Source organism: Diabrotica undecimpunctata, chromosome 1, assembly GCF_040954645.1.
Source record: "Diabrotica undecimpunctata isolate CICGRU chromosome 1, icDiaUnde3, whole genome shotgun sequence".
NCBI lineage: Eukaryota > Metazoa > Arthropoda > Insecta > Coleoptera > Chrysomelidae > Diabrotica > Diabrotica undecimpunctata.
In genome coordinates this window covers 163,949,534-163,966,321 of record NC_092803.1, presented here as the reverse complement: position 1 = coordinate 163,966,321, position 16,788 = coordinate 163,949,534, and positions in this window count along the sequence as shown.

Genomic DNA, 16,788 nt, shown 5'->3' with positions numbered 1-16,788 from the left:
TTTAGCAGTTCAAGCCAACTGCGATTTGAAATGGGCGTATCACTTACTTTTCTACACTGCTTACGCGAGACCATCTTTACTCAGTGCCGCCGGCCGACGGGTAGTTTAATGACAACAAATACATTATTCTCCATTCAAATTAGTTTTAACACGAACTAACTGACCGTACGTTCATGAGATTTGACGTCACGAAGGCGATAACGATGAAACTAAGCCCAATGATGAGTAACACGTTTCACTATTAGATTTCAGTATTTTTTAGCAATTTTCTTTAAAGTTGGAACACGCTTTTCTCGATTATTACTGGACACAGAAAGGTGAAACAAAAATCAACGATTACAGAAAAAAAAACTCTTTCGAGTGATGGGCGTAAAAAGTTTGGTTATAATAGAACGTTAAACAGTATATTCCAATTTTTCAACAGAAGTTTCAAAAAAATAAAAAAAGGAAAACCATCAGTTTAAAGGCAACATAATTTCGAATAACATGTCAAAATTTCGAGACATTTTGTCAGTAAATAACAGAGAAAATACTGTCCCTAGGTTTTGATGCACCGATAAAACAGCCTTAAAACTGTTGATGTTGCCATGGTAAAACACGCCCGTTTTTGAAAGTTGAATTTAAACACGCTGAGACGTACTTTAAATAAGCAAAATGGGGCACCAATAAAAAAAAGATTGTTTATTTGGTTAAGGTTTGTTAAGTTTTGAAGTGTATAAGGACAATATTAACTATAAATACTTATTTGGGTACTTACAAAGACAATAAAGCCTTCTGAAGCGTGTTTTCGTAGCCGTGATATAAAGGTTAGTCTAACAATAATAATGTGCAGTTTTGTATGTTATAATAATGAAATATTTTTTAGATGAGTATAGGTAGCATTTGTAGCAGAGCTACATGTAAAAGCAATTCCCAAAATTCTTGATCCAGAACAAAATAATGTTTTTTACGTTTTCCAAATACGCTAACATTATTAAATAATGGGTAAAAAATGTTGCCGTAGGGATAAATGAATAAGAAAATATGTAGCAAACACTTCCTCGTGTCCGATTATGAAGATGAAAACTCAAATTTTTAAAATGCATTGGTACTTGAAGGACAATTTATTTTTTTGTTTTTAATCTAATAATAATCGTATAATATACTTAATATTAGTTTATTGTTGTTGCATATCATTAGAAATAACAAAAATGCTGCACAATCCAGGAAAAACATAATAAGTAAGTACCTACATATTTGTATTTTGGCTTTTCACCTTTTCTACTATTTTTTTGGATTTTTGTGCGAACTGAAATGTTTCCTTCATTTAAAACACACAATAAGTATTAAATTTTCCTCAAAACAATTCTTTTTTACTATTTTTTTGATTTTTTTGTGCGAATTGAAATTTTTTCTCCATTTAAAACGCACAATAAGTGTTGATCTTCCTCAAATCAATTCTATTTTTTGTCAGCATACTATTGATTTTTGCCGGAAAAATTCATTATTAAAAATTACCAATATAAGAACCACTTAATATACATATACCCAAGAAAATCCCAAAATATACCACAAAACCTACGTTTTTAAACCTTAAACGACACGGTGATCCTTGATCCTTGCCAGTACCATAGACGAATTACAACAGGTAATGGAAAGAGTTTATTCAGTTAGTGAGGAATACGGCCTGAGCCTCAACTTCAAGAAGACAAAGTGGATGCTGATAAGCAAAATGCAACAACCTGCTCGATAATTACGGTTAAGTAACATACTAATCGACCATGTAGAATCTTATGTGTACATTGGCACCAACGTAAATGCAAAATGGGAACAGGCCACTGAAATTAAGGCGAGAATATAACGAGCTAGAGCAGCATTTAACAATATGAAAAAGCTCCTCATAAGCAAGGGTTTGTCTCTTCCAATAAAAATACGTCTAGTTAAATGCTACATTTTTCCGATCTTACTATGTGGTATGGAGGCCTGGACGCTGACAGAGACGCTCACGAGAAAACTAGAAGCATTCTTCGTATATCCTGGACCGAACATGTCACCAACATAGTGGTACTCCAAAGAATCGGAAAGGAGAAAGAAATCGTGAGCACAATCAAACAAAGAAAGCTTGAATATCTAGGCCACATATTGAGACACGATAAGTACCGTCTACTGCAATTGATTGTCCAGGGGAAAGTAGACAGTAAACGAGAGCCAGGCAGGAGAAGGGCTCCAAAATCTGCGGAAGTGGTTCGGGCTCACATCGGTCAAACTATTCAGAAGCGCCGCAAACAAGATCAGAATTGCCATGTTGATAGCCAACGTTCGCAACGGACAGGGCACTTGAAGAAGAAGAAGAAGTCTACTAGTGTTTAAAATTATTAACATAAAAAATATTTAATTTTTGTATACAGGGTTGGTCGAAACTTGGAATGAGTATTTTCTGAGTTATTTTAAAGGGAACAACCTGTATTTTAGTATTATAATAAAATGTCATTTTATGATACTTTATTATTTATTAAGCATTCCTTATACCTACCTAACTGCTTTAGTTGGTGAGTTATTCATGATTTTTGGAGCCAAACATTAATTGTAACGAAAATTAGGAGACATTTTATTAGGTTGGCTATGAAAAAATACATAATAATCTAGACTGATCCTTAATATGGTCGTCCAGTGGTCAGAGAGTTGAACCCTAAAAATCATACAAACAAGCTGAATTTTGCAGAGAAAATTAATTTTGTGGCCCCAAAAAAGTTGTAAAAAAGTTTACCACTTTTACCTCTGGGCTTCCCCCTAAAACCCTCCTCGTAGGGGGGTAAAAACACAAAAAATTGATTTACCAAGAATCTATGCACCCTAAAAAAATGTTTCAAATAAAAAATGTAGCTGAGATAATTTTAAACAAAAATGTTTATAAGCATTTTTTGTGTGGAATGAACCATTCTTCACGAAATCAATGTTCAATAAAATTTTTAACAGCTCAACGGTAAAAATTCGATATCTTCAAAATTCGACAAAAATCAAGATGCGTTTTAAAGGCAAAGAGTGCAGCTTTCGTATGCAGTTTTTGTGTTTTGCCGAGAATAAACTCAGTTTTTATAAAGGTGTTAAATAAATTAACGTAGCGCGATTTTTACCATTTTTTACGATTCTCGTGAGATCAATAAAATTGATCACTTTCTTTGACCAGTTGTAGTAAAATTTCCATTTTTATTGACCAGCCTTTAAAACCCATGATATGAAATTTCAATTTTGAGTTGGGGTAACAAATATGAGGCATTTGAAATATGAAAAAAAAAAGGCAGAATTTAATGTTTTACAATACAAACGACCACAGTCACGGGAAATCCATTTAAGAAGTGTAGCATGTATGCATTTGAGTATAGTTTATTGCAGAAGTTTTGTTCTTTTGAAAAATGTACTAGTGTAATTGAAAAAAAAAGTTTTAAATGTTTTAGATCGTTTGTTGTGTGAAAGTTTCAATCCAGCGCTTTTTAAGCATACTTCAAATTACTCATATATGTTACCACAACTCAAAATTGAAATTTCGTGTCATAGGTTTTAAAGATTGATCTATAAAAATGGAAATTTTACTAAAACTAGTCAAAGAAAGTGATCAATTTTATTGATCTCACGAGAATCGTAAAAAATCGCGCCACGTTAGTACAGTATACTCCTTCTATAACGAACACGGTTATTACGAGTTTTCGCTTATAACGAGGTACATTAGATGTAACGTGAAATTTCTATTGAACTATAACCCCCTACAGCGAGGTAAATTTGCTTATAACGAGAGAAAATAAGATTAAAAAACGTGTTTTTTTACGTTTTGGCCCGACCGTAGCTATAAATAAATACCCTTTTTAACTGCCGTCCGCAATAAACTTCTTACAATTTATAATTCTTAGTCGGAAATTTACAATTTATGATTCACAAATGTCATTGTAGGGGGTTGACCATTCACACCTAATAATATAGGTCCTAATAGACAAGATGTGGAAAGTGTTTTAAAGGTTGTCGGAAACTGTATCCAAAGAAAAAACGCAAATGAAGAAGCATAAAACTGTTTCACATCTTTAGAAAATATGATAGATAGAATACTGGACAATTTAAAGCAGTTAAAAATAACAGACTTCTTCCAATTGCAGACGCAGTAGTTTATGATATTCTTGAAAATACGCTTTATACAGATTTACAGAATACAGATTTTTTGTTTTAACGTATATCATTGACAATAAAAGTAAACAACTTTTTTTTCAAAAATGCCATTCAAACAATAGTTAGCATCTTATATTGCTCCGAATGGCTTCACTATAGAAAGTTAATGTTTTAGAAAACTACATATTCATATGTATGCACAGTATTATTGTTGTTGGATATAACGAGATCCGCTTATAACGAGGTAATTAGTCTGCCATTTCAGTTCTCGTTATAGAGGGAGTCTACTGTATATTTAACACTTTTATAAAATCTCTAAATGCAAAAAAAGGACTATTTATATAAACTAATACAGAGTTATATATTTTTTAGTTAAATAAACGACGATAGGATTAATTTCCGAATATAATTCAGTTTGTATTTCTCTTTCAAAATATTTATCTTCTATCTTTATAACATGATTGCACCATTTTCTCCATTCTTCAGTACCGATTTTATTAAATTTTTCTTCTGCTAATTTTCTTACGTCCTCAAGTTTAAACGTGACATTCCTTTGGCTGGAATTATTCTTAACCGTTGCACAAATTAATTCGATTGGGTTCAAGTCTGAGTGATATGGGGGTAATCGTAAAGCGGTGTTGGCCGAATTCTCGTATCTCTTATCCCAAATGGGTTATTGGACTTCCTCGCACTCATGCCGCACGCTATATGTAAATCGTCTTTGCTACAAGGAAGTAATATGGCTTTTAAGAGATAACGTCTTAAAGAGTTTTTCAATTAACAGCAGAATTTTTGATGTATTTGAAAGATGACACCTAAATATTCTGCATAGTGGCTTGCAAGGTCGTGATATTAATATAATTTCTGCCACGGATAAAGTTAACGGATTTATAAAAACAATTTGAATTATGGCAGATTTAGATTGGAAAAAAATTTTGTTTTTGAAAAAAAAAATATAATAATAGGATAGATTTTGAGAAAGTTTGTACAGATATGCAAACTACTTTGGACAATATAGGATACTAACCCTGTGGATATTTCCCAAAGAAATTCAAACCAACCATGGCTGGAACCGATTGGCACTGAATCATTTTTTGGACAAATATTTTCAACAAGCTGACATTCCAACAAGAATGAAAGAAAAACTTATTGAAATATTAAGTGATGGGATGTTAAAACTATACGTATTTTCCCAAAGCGCGGATTACTTTTGGATGAGAAGGACTCAAGAATACCCCGAATTGGCGAACGAAGCTCTCAAATGTTTGGTTTCGTTTGCAACATCTTATTTATGCGAGATGAGTTTATCCAGTGCCGCACCCAGGAGGGTGTTTTGGGGGTTAACCCCCCCCCCTCCACAGGTCATATAAAGTAAAAAATATATAAAGAATGGTAGGAAAATGTATACACACACTTTCTCTCACACACAATACAACACATCCAAAACACTAATTTAATAATTAAATTACTTGTAACGACCTGTACATGTGAAAGGTTATTTTCATCGCTGAAAGTACTAAAGACTTATTTAAGAAATTGTATTAGCGAAGAGAGACTAAATTGTTTAGCTTTGATGTTTATCCGTCACGACTTTCAAATAGATGAAGAAGAGGTAATAAACCACATGGCTCTAAAGCAACGCTGTTTAGACATTTTATTTTAAATTTAATTTGTTTACAAATTATTATTTAAAATACAGTTTAGGATTTAAATTAATATTTTTCAATATATTTAGATTTAGCTACCTAATATTAGGTTCATGATAAGACTAGACAGAATGAGTCTGTTGCGAGTAGCATGCTCCTACAGGACTGTATCTGCGGCGGTCTTGTGGACTATCACGGGTTGTGTTCCTTTGCAAGTGTTAGCGTGTTACCAGTAGAAAGAAGAGAAAAGAAGGGAGTATTTGACAACAGCCATAAAAAAGAAGAAAGGAAAAGATCAATGGAAAGATGGCAAGAAGAGTGGAACAACACGGAAGATGTTGCTCAGTTGACCAAGATACTGATCCTGAGTCTAAGGAACTGGTAGATTGTCCGTTTTAGGGCGTATCTTCATAGGTTCAGAAAGACAGATACAGATAAATGCCTATACTGCGAATATTACTGTTACTGTGACACTGTTACTCAAACAATGCTGGAGTGTAATAGATGTACAGTGGGGAGAATCAGAATGTAATGCTGGAGTGTAATAGATGTACAGTGGAGAGAAACAGAATGTATAGAGAAATTGGTATGAACCCTGTGATTGTGAGAGAGATGATCATGAAGATAGCGGGAAGTAAGGAGAGATGGAATAGTGTTCACAATTATACCCGAACAGTAATTAAAAAGAAAGAAGAAAAAAAAACACCAACCGGACCAACGACAGAGATAAGATCTAGATAAGAGAAGGGAATGTTCCAAAAATGTCGTTAGCCCTACAGCGGCCATCCCACTTTCGGTGAAGGTACGTGCGATAGTCAACTACACACAAGTAGGAGGGGGTGGTTTTAGTTGGTAGGCAGGATAACAGATACCTGAATCTTTGGCACTGCTATCTTCATTACTTTAAATTAAACTAAAACCCAAATTTTAAGGACTCAAAATGGAGGTAGTATAAAAAATATTTCGGTACCCAACCAACCCCACACTAGGAAAATTCTAGGTGCGCCACTGAGTTTTTCATCAACGACTGCTATTGAAACGAAATTAACAAATCTTTTAGAACTCGAAAATGACATCATTGTTTGCATTGTTATGGAATCTAGAGCCCAGGTTTGAAAAGCTAATTTCCAAAAAACAGGAACATACGTCGTATTAATATGTGTTTCCAGTGGCGGACTAAGACTAAAGCGGGCTCTAGGCAACATTGTAATTCCGGGCCTATTTTTCATTTATGACACATACTTGGCGTTTGGTAATTTAGTTTTAAAGCATGACAGAAGCAGGTAGTTCCATTTAATTATCGGATTCCAAGAAAATAATATATACATGTACGAAAATTAAATAAACATATTTTACTAAACAAAAAATAATACTTAAAACAAATTTACCCAGACTGGGTAGTTATATTACCATTTTTCTCACTTATAATTCTGCGACCCGTCAATTATATACAGCTCAACAGGCCCTAGAGGCCCATGGTCAATTAGTTTGTCATACTTAATAGAGTTACTATTTAATAACTCTTTCTATATCTTCTTCTTAAAGTGCCCTCTCCTCAATGGAGGTTGGCTACTACAATTTTAAACTCTTCTCTATCTTCAGCTGTTCTTATTAGCTGTTCAAAATTTAGCCCTGTCCATTGTCGGATGTTTCTGAGCCACGATAGTCTTTTCCTTCCTAGGCCTCTCTTTCCTTCGATTTTTCCTTTCACTATAAGTTGGGCATATTGGTACTTATTATTTCTCAGTATGTGGCCTAGGTATGATGTTTTTCTAACTTTTACTGTGTTAAGAAGTTCTCTTTCCTTGCCTATTCTATGCAGCACTTCTTCGTTTGAGGTATGCGATGTCCATGAAATTTTGAGTATTCTCCGGTAGATCCACATTTCAAAGACCTCCAATTTATTTACGGTTGATGTTTTAAGGGTCCACGTTTCAACTGCATATAGAAGAGTCGACCAGACGTAGCATTTTGATAAACGTAGTCGAATTTCGAGTTTTATTCGAGAATCACAAAGCAGTTTTTTTATTTTTTCGAAAGATTTTCTGGCCTGTTCTATTCTCGATCTTATTTCTAGATCAGGATTTAGGCTGCTATCGATCCAACATCCCAGGTACTTAAATCTATTGACCTGTTCTAAAATGTGCCCATTTATTGTGCAAAGTTGAGGTACGTTTTGGTTTTTTCGGATTGACATCACTTTGGTTTTTTTAATGTTTATTTTCATACCAAATTACTCACAGGTCGAGTTGGTCTTGTCGATGAGTCGTTGTAGACCTAAGTCGGAATCCGCAATTAACACTGTATCATCGGCGTATCTGATACTGTTGATATTTACGCCATTCACATTGACTCCATCCTTGGAATCCTCCAATGCTTCTTTAAATAGAAACTCGGAGTAAAGATTAAACAACAGAGGCGACAGAACACATCCCTGTCTAACTCCCCTCCTAATTTCTACTTCTGCGGATGTGGAACCTTCGATCCTAACTCTGGCGTTTTGGTTCCAGTACAAGTTTTTTAAGAATTTGATGTCTTTTCCATTTAAACCGACTTCTTGCAAACGTTCTAATAGTAGGTCGTGTCTTACTCTATCAAATGCTTTTTCGAAGTCTATAAAGCATATAAATATATCTTTCTGTTGGTCGTAGCATTTTTGGGCGAGAACTAGTAAACTGAACAGGGCTTCTCTCGTTCCCATGCCGGCTCTGAATCCGAACTGATCGTCTCCGATGATTGTTTCGCACTTTCTATAGATACGATTATGTACAATTTTTAGTAGGACTTTTACTGCATGACTCATAAGGCTTATCAGACGGAACTCATTGCAGTGTTGTGTGTTTGGTTTTTTTGGTAGTGGGATGAATATTGACTCCAGCCAATCTTGGGGTATTTTGCCTGTATCATAAATGCGATTGAATAAAAGGACAAATATTTCGATATTTTCTTCGCTGATTAATTTTAACGTTTCTGGGTATATTCCGTCTGGACCTGGGCTTTTATTTGTTTTAAGATGATTAATTGCATTTATGATTTCAGATTTCAGATTTCAGAATTGTTGGCCCTTCGTTGTTATTTTCCAATCTTGGTTCTTCTCGTATATATAAAGTAATATAATTTCTATATAAAGTAATGATAAAACTATTTAATTTGTGTTGGCCTAAAGCGATCTTAATTTTTTTTTATTCTGACTATTACTAAGACTGATCTTTCACTGCTTGCATTGTTTATTGGAAGGGTTAAATAAATGATCAGAATTGTGTTTAAAATTGAAAATGTTGCAATAATATTATTTTCCTAAAAAAATGACTACAAGGATACAGGCTAAATAATATTTTCATTATTTATAAAAATCTTAAATTGTAATACATAATTTTTCAGTTCTGTTAGGTTTAAATCTTGTTCATATAATTTTAATTCCTCTATTGAAGAGTCTTTAACATCACTATCGTGCAAAATTGTTTTGAATTTATTGTTAATAGTTTTATATCCCTCAGATACTTATGCGATCAATAAAGAATCGCACAAAATAAAATTATTAGTTTTGAAATGTTTGTCACTGAATCTTATTTCATGTTCTGGAATTTCATCATGAAACAGTTTTTGTATTTCGTATTTTCTGCCTTTTTTATCATTAGTATCATCAGTGTTTAACTTTTTCTGCTTCTTTTGAATACATCTTATTCAATGAGTATATTAATACTGCTGTATTTAGGTATTCGTATTTTTGTTGAAGTCTTGTTTAAAGTATTTATTTTCTCTAAAATCTGTTCCCATTTAGGGAATATATTTCCCATATAGTAATAATACATACTCAAATGTATCAAGTTTTTTTATGTGATTTGGCAGCTTGGGATATTTTTAATGGTTTTTCATCTTTGTTTGAGGAAAAAGTGACGTAAACAATGTTTAATTTCTTCATAATTTTTCTTTAAAGATTTCACAGCACCAGAACGAGCAGACCACTTGGTTTCACAAATAGCTTTAATACTTAGGTGTTTGCCATTACAAAATTTTTGTAATGATTTCCACCGATGTGTAGAACTGGAAAAAAATACGTGAAATTCTTGAACGATAGTAAAAAAAGTGCAAATTTTTATTTTCCACGAAAATTTCGATAGCAGCGTTTTCAATTAAATTTAAGAATAATTGGCCCATGGTATGAAATGGAAAGAAAAAATATAATGTTTTATTCTAGATAGGAGCCCCGACATATTTACCGCATTACCATGTGGTCACTGGGGTTTTCATTCTCTGAAAATTTTTTATGTATATTTTTCCATTCATGGTAAGCACAAGAACACTCGTCCTACCTTGTCAACTTTATAAATCAACGATTCGGTATAATTTAGACACGTTTCAGCAATAATTATGAATATTACGTTTTTCTGTTAAATAAAATCAAAAATTAATTATAAAAATTTAAAAATTAAAAACCTTATTTTCGGACTCCAAAAATTACGGGCCCTAGGCACGTGCCTAGGTTGCCTAGGCCTTAGTCCGCCCCTGTGTATTTCTTTACTTTGTAATGTATTTGTATGTAAAGTGTTCGACAAAAATATTGTCATAATTAGGGCGGTATATTTTTATTTGATGATATATGATTTTATTTAAATTATGAAATATGCATCCTTGTAAAAAGTTTCTTTTCTTTTTTTTTAATCATTTTGCGACCCCCTCAGCTCTTTACCCAGACTCCAGATGGTAGCGAACCACACTTTAAAAACCACTGGTTTAAGCTGAGGAATTCTAAAAAACATGGGTACTCTAGTTTAACTACGCTAATTATCATAGAATTTTAAAAGAATTTACTTATGACAAACGGTGATATCACCATAAATAAAACACAAGAAAGATCAAAGATATTACACAATCATCAAATTAAAATCGTAGTAAGACAAAATAACGCGACATAGATTATAATAAAAAATAACAAAAAGTGTTATATGAATTTGAGGTAGGTCAGAAAAAAGTTAATTTGATTGCAATCAGGTCATCGTTCTCAATTCGTCGAACTGAATTATATAATATTATATAATTAGTCAATACAAAATTTGGCAGTCGAATATATTTACCGCTTCTAGGAACAGATAATCCGAATGCATAACGAAAGTAACCTCAAAACGAGTATTAGGCTAAAATTCTATGTATCTGTAAAGAAGTAGGTAAATTAAGAAATTTTATACATCGCAATAACTTGAATAAACATATTTTTTTTTTATTTATAATGTAACTATTTCTTATGTAATAAATACCACTAAAAACATTTGAAGCAGAGTTTTCTAAAAATGAATAATATCCTTTAAAAAATATTTCTTTATGTATTGCCGATTGTTTATATCATAATGTCATAATTTTGTTCTTTCGTTCTCTCTCTCTCTCTTAGCCGTGGGGAATCAGGATTGGGCATAGGCCTCCTTTATGATTCTCCACTTGTTTCTACCTTGTACTTCTCGTATCTAATTAGTCATTTTTTGACTGATTTACTAATTTATTACGTGACTTAACGTTTTAGATTATTTCTTTCACATGTACAAAAATACTTTTGTAAATACTTCATCTCAGTATTTCCTTAAAAAAATTCGGATATATTGTATCTTCTTGTTAAATTCAACCATCCTTCGTTACTTCATATGAAGTAATTTCTGGTAAAATAGCCTAACTCGACTCATCGATTTGCCACAAAGACCTTAAAATATGTTGTTGTAATGCTGAATCCGAGGGAAGCAATTTATCTATAGACCTATTTTTTCAATAAATAAATTGTATTTAAATGAGCACCACTGTATCTATTTGTTTTTAATTTTTTCGAAGGGTCGTATGCTGAAGCCAGGAAAAGATTAACAGTTTCTATAGCTTCTTCTTCTTCTTAGCCTTCTCTCGTCCATGTTTGGACATAGGCCTCTCCCAACTCCTTCCATCGGTCTGTATCCTGAGCAACATATTTCCAATTTGTTCCGGCTATTCTTTTAATGCCATCAACCCATCTCATCTGTGGTCTTCCTCTTGGTCGCTTACTTTCGTAAGGTCTCCAATGTTGTATTGTAGTATTCCAATTTTGGTCTTTTTGTCTAGCAGTGTGGCCCACGAAGCTCCATTTAACTTTGGCAATTTTTGGTGCTATGCATCTATAGCTTATCCTATCGAAAAATTTTGTAAATCATCATCAATAATTTTTTTCAAAGTTAAATAAACTTTTCTCTTTCCAATTAAAAAAACTGGATGTAGTATCACATCCACTTATAGATCTTAAAGATAAAATTAAATCGATGATACTTAAATTAAGTTTTTTTAACAAGGAATGTATTGGTATATATATATATATATATATATATATATATATATATATATATATATATATATATATATATATATATATATATATTATATATATATATATACAGAGTGGCCCAAAAGTCTGAAAACGGCCAATTATCTCGTAAATTGCTAGTCATAATTGTACAAAATTTGAGGTACACCTATTTTGGAATACGGAGATTCTATATTTGATATGTGCAATGTTGCCAGATTTGCTGTTTCCCTTATTAATATCTTTGGTTTTTCAAATTCATCACCCTATATATTCAGTCATTCTTGGAATCTCCTATTCAATACGAGTTCAACCATATGTAACACTTATGATTTTATGTAGTCTGGAAGGTCTTAAATACTTAAAACAGAAGTCTGGCAACGCCTAATTGTCTCAATAAATTTTTTAATACTAACTATTTTCAACTACATTAAAATGTAACAATTGATAGATTACAACATTTTTTAACATAATGGTTACTTTATCAAGTGTTCAAAATGTGCTCCATTTGTGAGTTGACAATACTCTAATCGATGGTAGAATGCGTCAACCACATTTCTGCATGATCGTCTAGAAATTATTCGAGATTCATTGATAATTCGTTGCCTTAGATCTGCAAGACTTGCTGGTTTAGTTTTGTAAACTAAATTTTTCAAGTATCCTCAATAAAAATAGTCTTTAGGATTGAAATCAGGTGAACGTGGAGGCCATTCAATTCTACCTTGTCTACCAATCCATCGTCCGAGAAATATCTCATCTAAATAACGCCTTTTGCACCAAAATGAACTGGAGCTCCATCTTGCTGAAACCATATCTGATTAAAATTGACCCCAAACAAGTTTTTCAGTGTAGGTACAAGTAACATTTCGTAATTATCTGACGTTAAATTTCCTTCGATAAAAAATGGCCCAATTAACTGAGTACCTACTATACCTGACAATACATTTAATTTTTGTGGTCTTTGAGTATGGTTTTCACGCATCCAGTGTGGATTTACGTCACTACAGTACCTTAGATTGTATCGATTTACACTTCCACGTAGTGTAAAGGTTGCTTCATCGGAAAAACATATTCTGTTAACGAAATTTTCATCATTTTCAATTTTATCCATCATTACCTCAGTAAACTCTAATCTACGATCGAAGTCATCTTCACTTAATTCTTGCACTAAGTTAATTTTGTATGGTTTAAATTTATTCTTACGTAATACACGTAAGACTGAAGAACGACCTACATCATGTACTTGTGCAACCCTGCGTTAGGATGTATGTGGATCTTCAACAAAACTTTGCATTATATCTAAAATTTTGTTGTCATTCATAACTCTTTTCGGTCTACCTGATCGGTATCTATCTTTTACTTCTCCAGATTCCTCAAATCGCTTTACAGTTTTTTGTACCGTCGCCTTATAAATAGGAGAACTGTTTGAAAAAGTATCATTGAATAAGTTGGCTACTTCACAATAAGATCTTTTTCTGTCACCGTACCCTCTCATCATTAGAATAGGAATTCGGTCTTCTTCGTTAAGAGCCATTTGAGAGAAGCAATTTGTCTTGCAGAACTTTTCGAAACATAACTACTGTCAGTTTTAGTTAATAATATAAATGGTGAACAAATGTTAAAATCACAGAATTCTTCATTTAATTATTTAAATTTATTAAAATCTACATATTGTCCACTGTTTTGTGTATTTAAGTGTTATATATGGTTGAACCCGTATTGAATAGGAGATTCCAATAAAGACTGAATATACAGGGTGACGAATTTGAAAAACCAAAGTTACTAATAATATAAGAGAAACGGCAAATCTGGCAACATTGCAAATAGCAAATATGGAATCTCCATATCACAAAATAAGTGTACCTCAAATGTTGTACAAATATGACTAGCAATTTACGAGATAATTTGCCGTTTCCAAGCTTTTGGACCACTCTGTATATTCCTTGATCTAGCAATGGAGTAATTGTACCTGTATAATTAAAATTAAATTATACAAAACCATATTCTTCGACAAGTTTTGATGCTTTCTATGTGTGCCAACAATAGTAAAAATACGTATGTGTCGGGAGAATATATTACAAATGCTTCTTTTAACCTAGGTAACAAGCTGTTTTGATTAAAATATCAGCCAGGTATTTGCCTCTATATGATTACATAAATATATATTAGCGATTTTGCATCGGTCCAATAATAATTTAAATGTTTCTTCACGAGGAGGTAATCTTTTAGCAACAAATACTCTTCTATTTTGAAATTTTTTCTTGTAAGTAAATATTTTTCCATAAATTTTCTTATAAATATTCACAGAGAAATTAAGTTAAACGACATTTATTCTTATAATTCTATAATACCTTTTTTAAATCTTTGAATGATTGCCTCTAATATCAACATTATTTCCACCTGTGCCATATATTTGCCACCAGAAAATATATGAACTTTACTCGAAATTTTTAATTTGTTAACAATTACTTGAATCATTTTTGCTCCCAAATCATTGAAAGTTAAAAACGAAATTGGATTTAGATGCAATTGTGCCATTCCGTCTATAATTATTACAGGCATATATTCTGAAAATTCTGTCCGATAAATAGTCAGATTTTTTCGTAATTTATCTACATCCATCAGGTTAGGACAAAGCTGTAGGTATATCAGTTATTTACTTACTTACTTACTCCATGGCGTTACAACCCTTCGTGGGTTTTAGCCGACCCGACAACATGCCTCCACTGTTTTCTGTCTTGAGCAACCTCCATCCAATTCTCCACGCCCATAGTGCTTAGGTCTCCTGCTATATTATCTCGCCACCGGAGACGAGGGCGTCCGCGTGGTCTCCTTCCAGTTGGGACTTCCTCCCACACCAAGTCTTACTGTTCGTTCGTCAGAATGTCTTCTGAGGTGTCCTGCCCATTGGAGTCTTCTGGACTTTATTTCTTTTATGATGTTGGCGTCTGGGTAAAGTTCTTCGAGCTCTTTGTTAGTTTTTATCCTATATTGTCCTGATTCTTCATCCAGCACAGGCTCAAAGATCTTCCTTAGGATTTTTCTTTCCCAAACACATAGTCTCTTCGTTTGCCTTTGTTATCGTCCACGTTTCGCTTCCATACATCACAACGGGTCGTATGATTATTTTATAGACTTTCGTACGTCTTGTTAGTTGATTCGATTTTATAAGGTTTTGGAGGGCAAAAAGACATCTGTTGCCGGCCTGGATCCTGTTGTTTATTTCTTGTGATTCGTTATTGTCTGCAGTTATTGTTGTTCCAAGATACTTGAATTCTCTAACGCGCTCAAAGTTAAAGTCATCGATGGTGATGTTCTGACCGATTCTGTCTCTGCTTTGGATATTGCCGCTCATATACATATATTTCGTCTTGTTTTCGTTGATTTGGAGCCCCATCTTCTCTGCTTCCTTCTCGAACCTCACGAAAGTCTCCTTCATCCTTAATAGTGTGTTAGTCTCCTTCATCCTATTAGATCGATATCGTCTGCAAATGCCAGTAGTAAGTTTGGTACTTCTCGATGAAATACTGTATTCGGTTTTTCGATTCTTGCACTTCTGATTATGTGTTCCAGAGCTAAGTTGAAGAGTTGTGGTGAAAGTGCATCTCCCTATTTTGGTCCATTGTTTATTTCAAATGTCTCCTGGTATTGTTGTACAACTCTCACCTTACATCGTAACCGTTCCATACACATCCGTATCAACCTGACTAGTTTTTTTGGAAAGCCAAGTTCCTGCATCGCTGTCCATAGTCTGGCCCTGCATACTCTATCAAATGCTTGTTTAAAATCTATGAACATCTGATGAAGTTTACGATCAAACTCCCAGCATTTTTCCATTATATGTTTTATTGTGAATATCTGGTCAATGGTAGAGCGGCCCGGTCTAAATCCGCATTGATAATCTCCAACGATTCCTTCTGTGTATGTTTTGGTTCTTTCTAGCAGGATGTTTGCAAGGATTTTGTAGGTGGTGTTTAGGAGTGTTATTCCCCGGTAGTTAGTACATTGCTTTTTGTTTCCTTTTTTGTGTATTAATACAATAACCCCTTCTTTCCATTCATCTGGCATTGTTTCTTCTCGCCAAATGTCTTGAATTAGCTTGTATATAGAACTGTAAAACGCTTCTCCTCCATGTTTTAAGCACTCTGCGGGTATACCATCGCTACCTGGTGTCTTATTATTTTTAAGTTTTTTAATTGCCTGTATTACTTCTTCGTATGTCGGGTATTGATCTTATATTTCAGCTGTATGTACCTCTATGTTTGATGTATTTCTTCTAGATTGGTCGTTCAATAGTTGATAGAAGTATTCCTTCCATGTTTTTAGGATTTCCTTGTCATCAGTGATAAGCTGCCCGCTGTCGTTTTGAAGGAAGTTTCCTGTTCTTGCTTGGTACCCGGTCTTGATATCTGAAACTCCTTTGAAGAACTGTCTCGCTTGTTTGTTCTTTCTTTTTTCTTCTATATCTCTGATTCTTTGTTCCTCATACTCCCTCTTCTTCCTTTTCATTAGTTTTCTTGTCTCTGTTCTTCTTTGTCTATACATTTCATTGTTCTTGTGCGAGGGGTTTTGTAGCATGTTCTTTCTATCCATATTTCTTGCTGTTATGGAGTTCAGGCATTCATCATCGAACCATTTTTTTGTTGTTTTCTTTTTGTATCCTAGTATTTCATCTGATAGGCTTGTCAGAGCTAATTT